Genomic DNA, 10,050 nt, shown 5'->3' on the forward strand with positions numbered 1-10,050 from the left:
GACAAGAAGTACAGGAATACCAGAATGAGCGAAGCGTACACGGGAAGGACAAGCTGCTTGTACACGAGCCACCCTGGCACCAAGCCCGCTGCCGCAAGCCATGCCTGCTGCCCCCGATGCCACCTCATGTTACGGCAACGAAATTGCTCGAAATCAATCACGCAGTATCCTCTTCAATCTTAGAAACCTTTCCTAACTATCTCTATCGAATCCACGACAGATTGCTCAAACCTAATACGGGTTCTCTACCGCAAGGGATGGTCGAGCAGCGCTGGTAATGAACTTAGCACGACTCAAGTCGGAAATGCAAATGGACGGGGCGAGGAAAGAGCGACGGAGGCAATTGCACAGAATCTTGTATTCGCCTGGCCTTCGGCGCAGCACGCGCATGCTGCGAATATACTTACCATCTCCTCCTGTCAGATTCGAGGCATTGTTCAAAAATAGAAACATTGTCCGTACCTTTCCTTTTTCCTCTTAATTGTGGTGCGATGTCTGGCTGACTACGTTTGTGCTACATCACGTCTTTGTTCTGTGTTTCGAAAGAAACAAACCTCCGTAATCCTAAAACTGACTTTGGTACATCTGCAAACAGAATCTATGTTCAATAGCTGTGCCTCAAATGCTCCATTGCTGATTGATTGAATCCTGTGCAGAACTTGAGAGATTGCGACCATTGGGATATTTCACCTTTCTGTGGACATTCGAAAGAAGGAAAGGCTGACTGGCTGTCATAGTTTCATTGCGTGCGGCGCCTCGTTTATCATTACTTTTTTTTACCTTGTCGTGGGTGTGTAGGTTTTTCCTGCTCCCAATGCTCCTGCACTCTGTGCGTGCTGAATGCGGATCTGGTAACCCGTTTCGAGCCTGCCTCCAAGCCTCACCTGCCTTGCTTTGATTCGCCGTTCTTTGTGACGACTGAAGGACACAATTTACCATGTGGCGCTGAGGCTCGAGGACCTGAATGCTGCACCGGAAACAGAAACATTACCCGAGATGGTTTATACGTTTAAGCGGCCATGCTTGATTTCATGAATGGGCTTTGTGCTAGACTCAGCAAAGCGAGAGAGGGAGAGCAAGAGACTTCTCTCTGGAGATGGCATCAATTATGTTCAGGTAGAGACGATTACAAAATGGCTTTGATTTAAATGCGTTAAAATTTAGGGTTAATAGTGCGAAGGCTGTTCGCCGCGTGCTTCTCTGTTGGCATGTCTATACAACTTCATTTCGATTTTGTTGCATTAAGTGAGGTATCCAAACTATTTTTCTCGTTATTATGTGTTGCAATTAGGAACAACAAAGCTTTCCACCGACATCCTGCTCCTACTGCAGCTAGAAGACACCACAGTACCTATGTTCTTTCTTGGTGAAAGCCAATTGTGGTACTCATGACTTGGGTGGTTCAAGGTGGCAGTTGTGCATATGATTGGCAAGCACACGGTGTTGGAGTGACCCGTCACGTACGCAGGTGCAGAATCACATCGCCTGGAATGCGAGGTCTCATAACTAGAATCTTCTGGCTACGACTTCTTGAGAATGTGAGTACGTGTGCTTTCAGATACTTTCTACTGGTGCCATCTTTCGGGAATATATATCTTGTCATTTTACCGCAGTGAATGTGATGCACACGCTACAGAATTATTACAGGTCTTGTTTTGATAGCATGGTTGTGTCGAGTCTACTTGGTTGTGAGTAATATTTATATTATTATCAATATTAATCATAATACCTGTGACCCATGATTTAAATCCTCATTAGTTGAAATTTCAAAGTTTTGCAAAATTGTAGGTTGTGTGTAATAGTTTTTACAGTAAATGTGACGTTTATTTTACTGTGAACAAGACAGAGCTCCTGCTACTCATCCCAGGGCCATTTAACCATCAGATTCTTTTTCTAATGTTAGATTGTTTTCTTGTTACTCGAAGTCTCTACCTAAGTTTTCTATCCACAGATCAAGTCCGTATCTTGCTGTTATTTTTCTTTCCTTAAAATAATCTGCCCTAATACTCACAATACAATATTAAGAGCTGATGGTTCAAACGTTACGATGTCAGAAGTATATAAATATATATTTATAGATGTATCGGTTCGTTTTTATTTAGCCCAGTCCTGATGACGTTGTAAGAGTTCAAGCCTGTCCTCGGTGAGTGGCTGTACACTTTGACCACTGCTAGCGAGTGCCTTGCAATTGAGTTGATGAAGCTTGTTTTTCTTGTTAAAAGTTACTGGGGCGAAATCAACATTTGCAGACATGCGTAAACACATGACAGCGTAACGTGTGCTGCTTTGTTCTACTTGCCGTGAACAAAGCGCACTGTGAACGAGGTTGAGTTCGAACAGTTTAGCCTTGATCTTCCATCACCGTCCTCAATACGTGTCTGACATTTCTGAGGAATTTCACAACATGGGCGTTTCTATGAAACGTACACTGGACAATTGTGTGTCGCCTACTCTCCCCAGTGTTCCTTCCCCATTCATTCCGCTCAGTTCCGCTCTGATTTTGTCAACTCCCTCATGAGGGATTACCCACACATTCTGCTCTAGTGAGAATTCAACCTGATGAGGAAGGAATACTACAGAATTAGCCCACTTCTTTAACCACATGCATTTCGAGAACTCGTGTTTTGGCATAAAAGAGAAGTAAACTTCAACAGTGTTAGCTGAGGATCGCCACAAGAGGCGAGAGGTTGAGCACGTGAACTGTTGTCTCAAAGTCCTAGAATGAAAATTCTAAATGCCCAATTACGGGAATTAGATGAAGGGGCAGATGTCAGGGTGAGGCGTTAGACTACGTCACCTGGCTGAACCTTGCTGTCGCCCATGTTTGTTTCTCGTGTATTGCAAATCTTGTTTAAGAAGGGAAAACCTCAAAGACTGTAGATCGGCGGAGCACTCACCATGCACGCATCTCAGCTTTGCATGAACTTCGCCGAGTAGTTGATCATGTTGCATGATGAGAACCTTCAGGAGTCGGAGAGGCCTGGACTCATCTCAGCCCTTCAGACCCCTCCGATCTATGATCACTTAGGATTCTACATTCACATGTTCCACGGAGAAGACGACGTACATCACGTTCTCTGGGGTGGTTTTTTCGCCATTGTCTGAGGATTTCAAATCTATAATTGAAAGGAATGAAACCCGTGTGCTTCATTTTCAGCTTTTTCTAAAACAATTCCTCTTCAAGGATAGTTGAAGTTGAAGACTTTGGATGCAGCGGAACTTTCATGACGTACTTTGCTTCTAAAGGATTTCTTGTTTGAGACTTTAAAGCTAATATTTCTGAGTTGTGGGATTTTCAAACTGCAGTAGAGTACGTACCATGAATTCGTGTTTTGCATGCTCAAGGCTTTTTCTAATTTTGGGAAAACCCAGTGATGAAGGTTGAATTATTTCAGTGGTTCGATTTTTTTTATTTTTTTAAATCACAACAGGAACAGGAATGAAATACAAAACATTGCCACAGCTGGAAAGTTTAACATTACAACAATATTCTCTCTTTAAGAATGTGATGGTGTACAACCCAATTAGTACAATAACTTTCTTTTTTCTTGATTTGAAACGTTCAGACATTGTAAACCAAGCGGCAGCGAAGTTTTCTTTGCAAATGTCCATGTCATCGCCGATAGTGGAGCTCCATCTGTGTTGAAGTCTGGAGGTGGTAGGAGCTAGACCATCTAAGCATGGAAAGAGGAGGGTAGCATGAGAGACAGGAGGAGGAGGAGGAGGAAGGCGCAACGTGAACTGCAGCAGCGGTGGAGAGCGCGCCGGTATCGCGTGGGGAAGGTCGCCTACCCAGATTGTGTACTAATTGACTACTTACACTCACATCTTCATCATGCATGAAACTCCGATTCCACGCTCCACGAAGGCAGTTAGTGAGGCGATGTACCTCCAGGCTAGACCATGGAGACCACTTGTTGGCCAACTAACTACGCAAACGGTCGGGGATGTCTTTTTTGTTTTCTTAATAAGTGCTTTTTCCACCCAGTTCCACATCAAAATCGAGGCCAGGCATATTCAAAACGTTGTACGTCTGGAGATGTATGCCAAGACGTGCTGCTCCTGGCATCGATCGCGATGGAACGGCCTGGCTTGCGAAACGCCAGCGATCAGATCGCAATCATGCTGCATGATGAGCTTTCCTGTTTGTCCCCTTCAGGGCATTTCAGGAATCTTCAAAAATAGGAAAGAAAGAAAATGGAGGTTCCGTCCTCCTCCTCCTCCAAAACAGGCGGTGGTCCAAGAAGGGTTGGACTGTAGCGATTCAGCAAGAGGAATTTCTGTCAAATTTAGCACAGAATTGAGCCGCACATACACCCTAGATAAACTGCAGCTTGGACATGAATAGCGCGATGTCAGTGCAACGCCTGACAATATATTATTATATTTCAGGAGACGACGATTTGTTTCTGGACTCACAGCCAATGCAGCTAATTTGAGCAGAGAATCGCCCCCAAGTTGCTCTCCTCCAATGAACATGCCTTGTGGACCTCCCAGAGCCCGTGAAGATCTACAGCAACAGCTCTCGGGCGCAAATGCGGCAGCTGAAGTTGCAATCAGTGCAGCAAAAGTGAATAGAAAAGCACAGTGGCAAAATGAGCTGCACGGGCTTCGCCAAGTCATCAGCCCTGTGACTGGTGGAGTAGGAGTGGTGGAACACAAGATCGGCGGCAAGAACAGTTGCATTTGGTAATGCAGTCTTCTCACAACACATCATAAAATCCATCGTCTCGTATCGCTACGGTATCTCACTACCTGATCCCGTCGTAACGCGGCCACACTTAACCCCCAAACCTTGCAAGTCCTCCCCATCCCAGAATCAATTGCACTTGTCCATCTGGCATCCACTAGCAACAGCAACATCAACATCAACTATCACTCTCCGGTCAAACCGCGCTGAAAGAGAAGCAACAAACGGGGACCCGTACTGAGAAACTCAGTCTGGCACTCTCTCTCATTCTGCCAGGGTCTGGTCTGGTCTGATCTGATCAGGGTGGTGCCTGTGTGGGGATGGCGGTGATTCATGGCAACTGGGTGACAGAGTGAGTGAGTGAGTGAGTGAAAGCAGATTTCATGCTACCCATCCATCCATTCACCCACCTACCCCAACTGGAGTCCAGGCATACAACTAGTGGCTTCAACCGTGAGACAGAGAGAGATAGAGTTTGTTGAAGCGAGTGTGTGTGTTTGAGTGTGGGAATGAGTGAGGGCGGCGTCGACGCCGACGAGCTCCGCAATGCGTTGTGATTCCCCGCCATGGCGAGGGGCGCCGTGCTCCAGAGAAACTGACACCCACTCTCTTACTCATTCCTTTCGAATCGTATTTTGTGTTTACTCTAAATGTAGTTTTTTTTATCTTTTTATTTTTTTAAGGTACTGCTGATAACACCACCGTTGTTTTTGCTACTGCCACCGCAGCTCCATGAAAATTTTAATAAAATTTCAATCAAAATTTTGTTTTTGCTGTTGCTACCACAACCACTTCTTCGTGATTCAATATCGGAAATATTAACAATTTTTCTATTCGAATAAAAAATCGAAAATATATATATATATATATATTTATATATATATATATATTTATTTATATATATATATATTTATTTATATATATATATATATATTTATATATATATGTATATATATAGAAATAAGTTGAGTGGGTGGTAGGTTGTGGTGGTGGTAACAAAAACAATTGGAATTTAATGGTGACATTAGCAAAAACAAATAATATAATTTTTAAAAGAATAAATAGGTGCACTTTTTTAATGTACAAATAGGTTGTTTTCATGTAATTTGTAAAATTCAAATTATGTATGATGATCCACTTAAATAAATGAAAGTAAGTATAGATGATTAAAAATAGATTAAGAAGATTATATATATCCTTGTAATAAAATATTTTTAGGTAAATTTGTATTTGAAATTTTTTAAAGTCAAATCTTTGTTTATGAAGCAAAGACATTTGTACATGTTACAAAGAAAATAGTTTTATTTGTAAATTACATTTTATTTGGCTACTAACAAAGTATAACTTTTAACAACATAAGAATTATTAACACATGCCACAGAATTTACAAGAAAGAAATGAAAAATAAAACAAATAAAACAAAACAATGACAACAACAACAACAACAACAACAACATGGCATAATGTAACTAAAAATAGTAAATTAGTATGTTGTACAATAAAAATAGTAACTTGTTATGTCATGATAACAATGCATTGTTATCAATTGATTGAACTAAAAGAGTCTTATTATATTTGGAACATTATTATATTTTCTAATCATTTATTTTTTATTTTTTTTATTTTTAATCTATATTTTCATATTCATCTCGAACATTAAACAATCATTATACAAATTGATAATCGACATTCATAGATAGTATTCTAGTCTCATTTTTTGAGAATGAAATATCAATTGTTGAATTTATCAAAATATAATATAATATTTGAAATAATACAATGGCTTCTGGAGTTTTTAGATATTTTTAGATATTTTGTAAAAGAAAAAAAAGGTAAAAACGTCACAATAAAATAGTAAACAAATAGCACAATGTCTACAAACCAGGTTACACACATACACACACACATATATATATATATATATATATATGTGTGTGTGTGTGTGTGAGAGAGACTTTGTGTGTGTGTAATTATGTATATATATGTATATATATGCTGCATATGCACATGCAACTCTCTACAGTTTGATAGTTTTCCATCGTTTCTTTGTATATTTATCTTTCAACATTTTGTATCCTACATTTAATTAGCGGTTTTATACAACTCTCTGAAGTAAAATAAAAGTATTTTGAAATTTATTATTCGTGTTAACTAGCTGTATCATTACAGTTACTGCAGCATATGTCACATATCAGCTAAAAGAAAAGAAATACCATCTCATGTTAAGTTTCTCCTGAATTTCAAATGCTTTTTATAACTTTATTCGTGGTTAATAAAAGGAATAAAATAATAATATATATATATATATATATATATATATATATATGTTTTACATTAACAAATCAGCTTTTAATTGCAAGAAATAGGAGTATATATATATATATATATATTATTTATTTCACTTGTACTTTGATTTGTTTAGTTCTAAAATTATTTATAATCATTACATTTTGTGTAAAGGTTATGTAAGTATAATAATAATCAATTCATATCTTATAGTATAGTAAAATAGTATTAGTGGATGTTATATAGTAATTCTAATTCCATTTTTCATATTGATATCGAATTTGTCTATTTATTACAAAAACGCTTGTATCATTTGAAGGATGCTATTGTTTTGTTCTACTAGCAAATAAGCACATTTCATCATTTCTCTAAACATTCTGAAGAACTTGGCTAGGGCTTCTCAAAAACATTGTTTTAGAACAATAAAACATATTGGTTTTCAAATAAATATTAGTAGCGACTATTAAAAATGATTACATACACATGTATGTTTGTATGTCTATTTTTACAAATATCACTTTTATATTAATTTGATAATATATCTTGTCCATATTGATGGTAAAAAGAAAAATTCAAACCCTGATTCGAACACTACATATATTTCTGTTCTTTCATAGAATTTTTTTACAAATATTAACGCAAGTATCTAAGTTATTTTGAAACATCTATCTTGTTTGAAAAAAAAACTACACATTTCCCAATGGCATTTAATTTTATACATTGCAATTTTTTTGTATTATGGTAAGTGTATTAAGACCTATAATTTGGGCATTTTATGCTCTCTCAAATCAATTGCATGACTTGTAAATAGACATATATATATATATATATATATACACATAATTGCTCACCTAAGCCAGCAGAAATCCTTTAATGTGACCTCGCCTGCAATCCAGACGAGTGCCAGGTCACCATTAATTTGTCACCTCAGCGTCTTTACTATGCACAAGACTGTCCCGCCATTGGCTAGCGACAGATAGACGGTGAATTGGAACGGGGGGAAGCAAGGAGCCAATCACAATCGACGAACCCTCCAGCTCAGCCGCCCAACAGAAGCTGTCCCCAACTCCCAGGCACCTGAAGCGGACCAATCTTCGTCCCAGACCTAACAGGATCCGACTCCATAACAAAGCTGACGTGGACATATGACGAATTCGAGGCGAACGAGCTCGCCATTGGTGGAACCCGTAAAAGTGTATTTGGTAATCGTCCTATCATATTGTTTTGTCCGCATTGTTGACCCCATCCCCGCTTTCGTCGTATTGTCATACCCGAGGAAGTGCGATTAACGAATAATAGATGAATGTAATATGTCAGACAGCGTGGCATGTCCAGTCAGCGCGATCTCATTGGGCGGAATTCCATCCATCTTATTGGTTGAACTCCTCCGAACCGAAGGCCATAAAGTGAAAAAGCATAATTTGGTGGTGGGATTCCGGAGTACTGATGCAGGGAAGTGTATTGGACGATGGGGCGAGCGGCCGGCCGGGTTCTTCTCCCCAGTGTCGTGCTTATGTGGCTACGCTCGTTTCTCCAGCTAAGCCCTAATTTTGCCTCCGAAGGACAGATCTGGACGCCTAGTTGGCTGGGGGACATTTCTTCATTCCCTCTATCTTTATTTCAATGATATGTCTCTCTCTGCTACGAACCCCAACAACTTTATGGAGATCGATAGTTTTCCATGTGCAGTGCCATGACCTCCCAAAGCCCCTGTCCAGGTCAGCAATTTACATTGCCACGTGGATCAAACGTTTCTTGCAATTGAATGCCGTTGGTTGAATCTACACACAATCCGCAAAAGCAGCGATGCAATTCCATGGCAATTTTACATGGTTATGTGATTTTGCATTTTGGTTCTGAATGAACCCTAATGGTATTGGGTATGTCCTCGTGTAGTATTTGTCGAGCGATTGGCGATGGTGAATGGGGTTTATAATTTATAATTTTTACGGTATTATGTTTGCTTTTACAGTGGAGGAAAGGAAGCAAGGAGGCGATGCCACAACGAGAGGGAGGGCAGCACAACAAAGCGCGCAGGATGTGGCGGAGCGGGTGTGTGAGAGCTGCTGCCTTCGGGTTGTCGCTTTCATCCTGGTTTCGGCCATCGTGGTACGCATTTGGCGTGCTGTGAGGGGAAGCGAGCGATGACAGCCCTACATCATGTTGCAAATTACGTTTTATAGTCTGCAGGATCACACATCCGACCTCGAGGATGGCAAGAGAAAAATATATGCACTTGTGCAGGGGCCTGTAATGGCGGAGGAACCGTCCGCGGAGGAATCTCAGTCATGGAGATGGACGCGAAAGCAAGTGGGGGAACTCCCCCTCCCCCTCCCCACTCCCTTTGGCCTCTTTCTCGCACGAGGGCAGATGCTACGACCCAAGAGCGGAGAGCGCTGGCTCTGCTTCTGGTTGCCACGGACGTACCGTTATTGGGGGATACTGGCATGCTTCTATTCTAAATCCGGGTTGAATAGAATACGAATTTTGGGCTTCAGTGCTAGTCGCCACATCGTGTGGTCTGGTGTACAACGGCAGAGCAGTTGAAGGGCAGCCATTTTTCAAGTTTGAACGCACCGGAACCCATTATTTCCATATTCCTTGATGCTTGAGGGGCCGAAGATAGGCAAGGCGTCTATGCATCCCAGCCCAGCTTCCTCCCCTATTGGCTTCCCTTTGTCTGCCACTTCCTCTGCAAAAGAAATTTTGCTGAAAATTAGACGGTCTTTTTTCCGTGTCTCGTTCCACAACCGCACACTGACTGGGGCATGTGGCAGGATTCATGGGAGCGCGACGCTTGCAAATTAGTCTGTCTGAGTATTCTTCAATCACCATTACTCCCCTGTTTTTTGTATTTTATAATCTCCATCTCCAAATCGCTTCTTCACATCTAGGGTTTAGGTTGACCTCTGTTACCTCGGTGACATATTCTTGTTCATCGAGCTGCATATTCCCCACCATAGCCCATGTCCGTCCAAAGTTATCCTCCGCAAGTTTTTGCTGTTCAAGTACCCTTCGCCGCGAGTTACTTTCCATTGCCGAAATAAAAGCTTCCTTCTCGGGGACAAGAAAAA

At 40.8% G+C, this 10,050-nt stretch overlaps 2 long non-coding RNA genes across 9 annotated transcripts; both read left to right on the forward strand.

Moving 5' to 3' along the window:
- The first annotated feature begins 277 nt into the window (after nt 1-277).
- Nucleotides 278-5,467, forward strand: LOC149989882 (uncharacterized). Of its 8 annotated transcripts, XR_016503084.1 has the most exons (4): nt 314-454; nt 657-1,116; nt 1,292-1,538; nt 3,567-5,467. It is a non-coding gene; the product is annotated as an uncharacterized LOC149989882 (long non-coding RNA). The 8 variants fall into 8 exon arrangements; XR_016503078.1 differs by lacking the exon at nt 3,567-5,467 and having other exon boundaries at nt 278-454; nt 1,292-1,918; XR_016503082.1 differs by lacking the exon at nt 3,567-5,467 and having other exon boundaries at nt 278-454; nt 1,415-1,918.
- Nucleotides 5,468-8,591: 3,124 nt separating this feature from the next.
- On the forward strand, nt 8,592-9,552 carry LOC149989883 (uncharacterized). The gene is made up of 2 exons (XR_016503093.1): nt 8,592-8,694; nt 8,949-9,552. It is a non-coding gene; the product is annotated as an uncharacterized LOC149989883 (long non-coding RNA).
- The last annotated feature ends 498 nt before the right edge of the window (nt 9,553-10,050 follow it).

Source organism: Physcomitrium patens, chromosome 1 (assembly GCF_059467195.1).
Source record: "Physcomitrium patens ecotype Gransden chromosome 1, ASM5946719v1, whole genome shotgun sequence".
Classification (NCBI taxonomy): Eukaryota; Viridiplantae; Streptophyta; class Bryopsida; order Funariales; family Funariaceae; genus Physcomitrium; species Physcomitrium patens.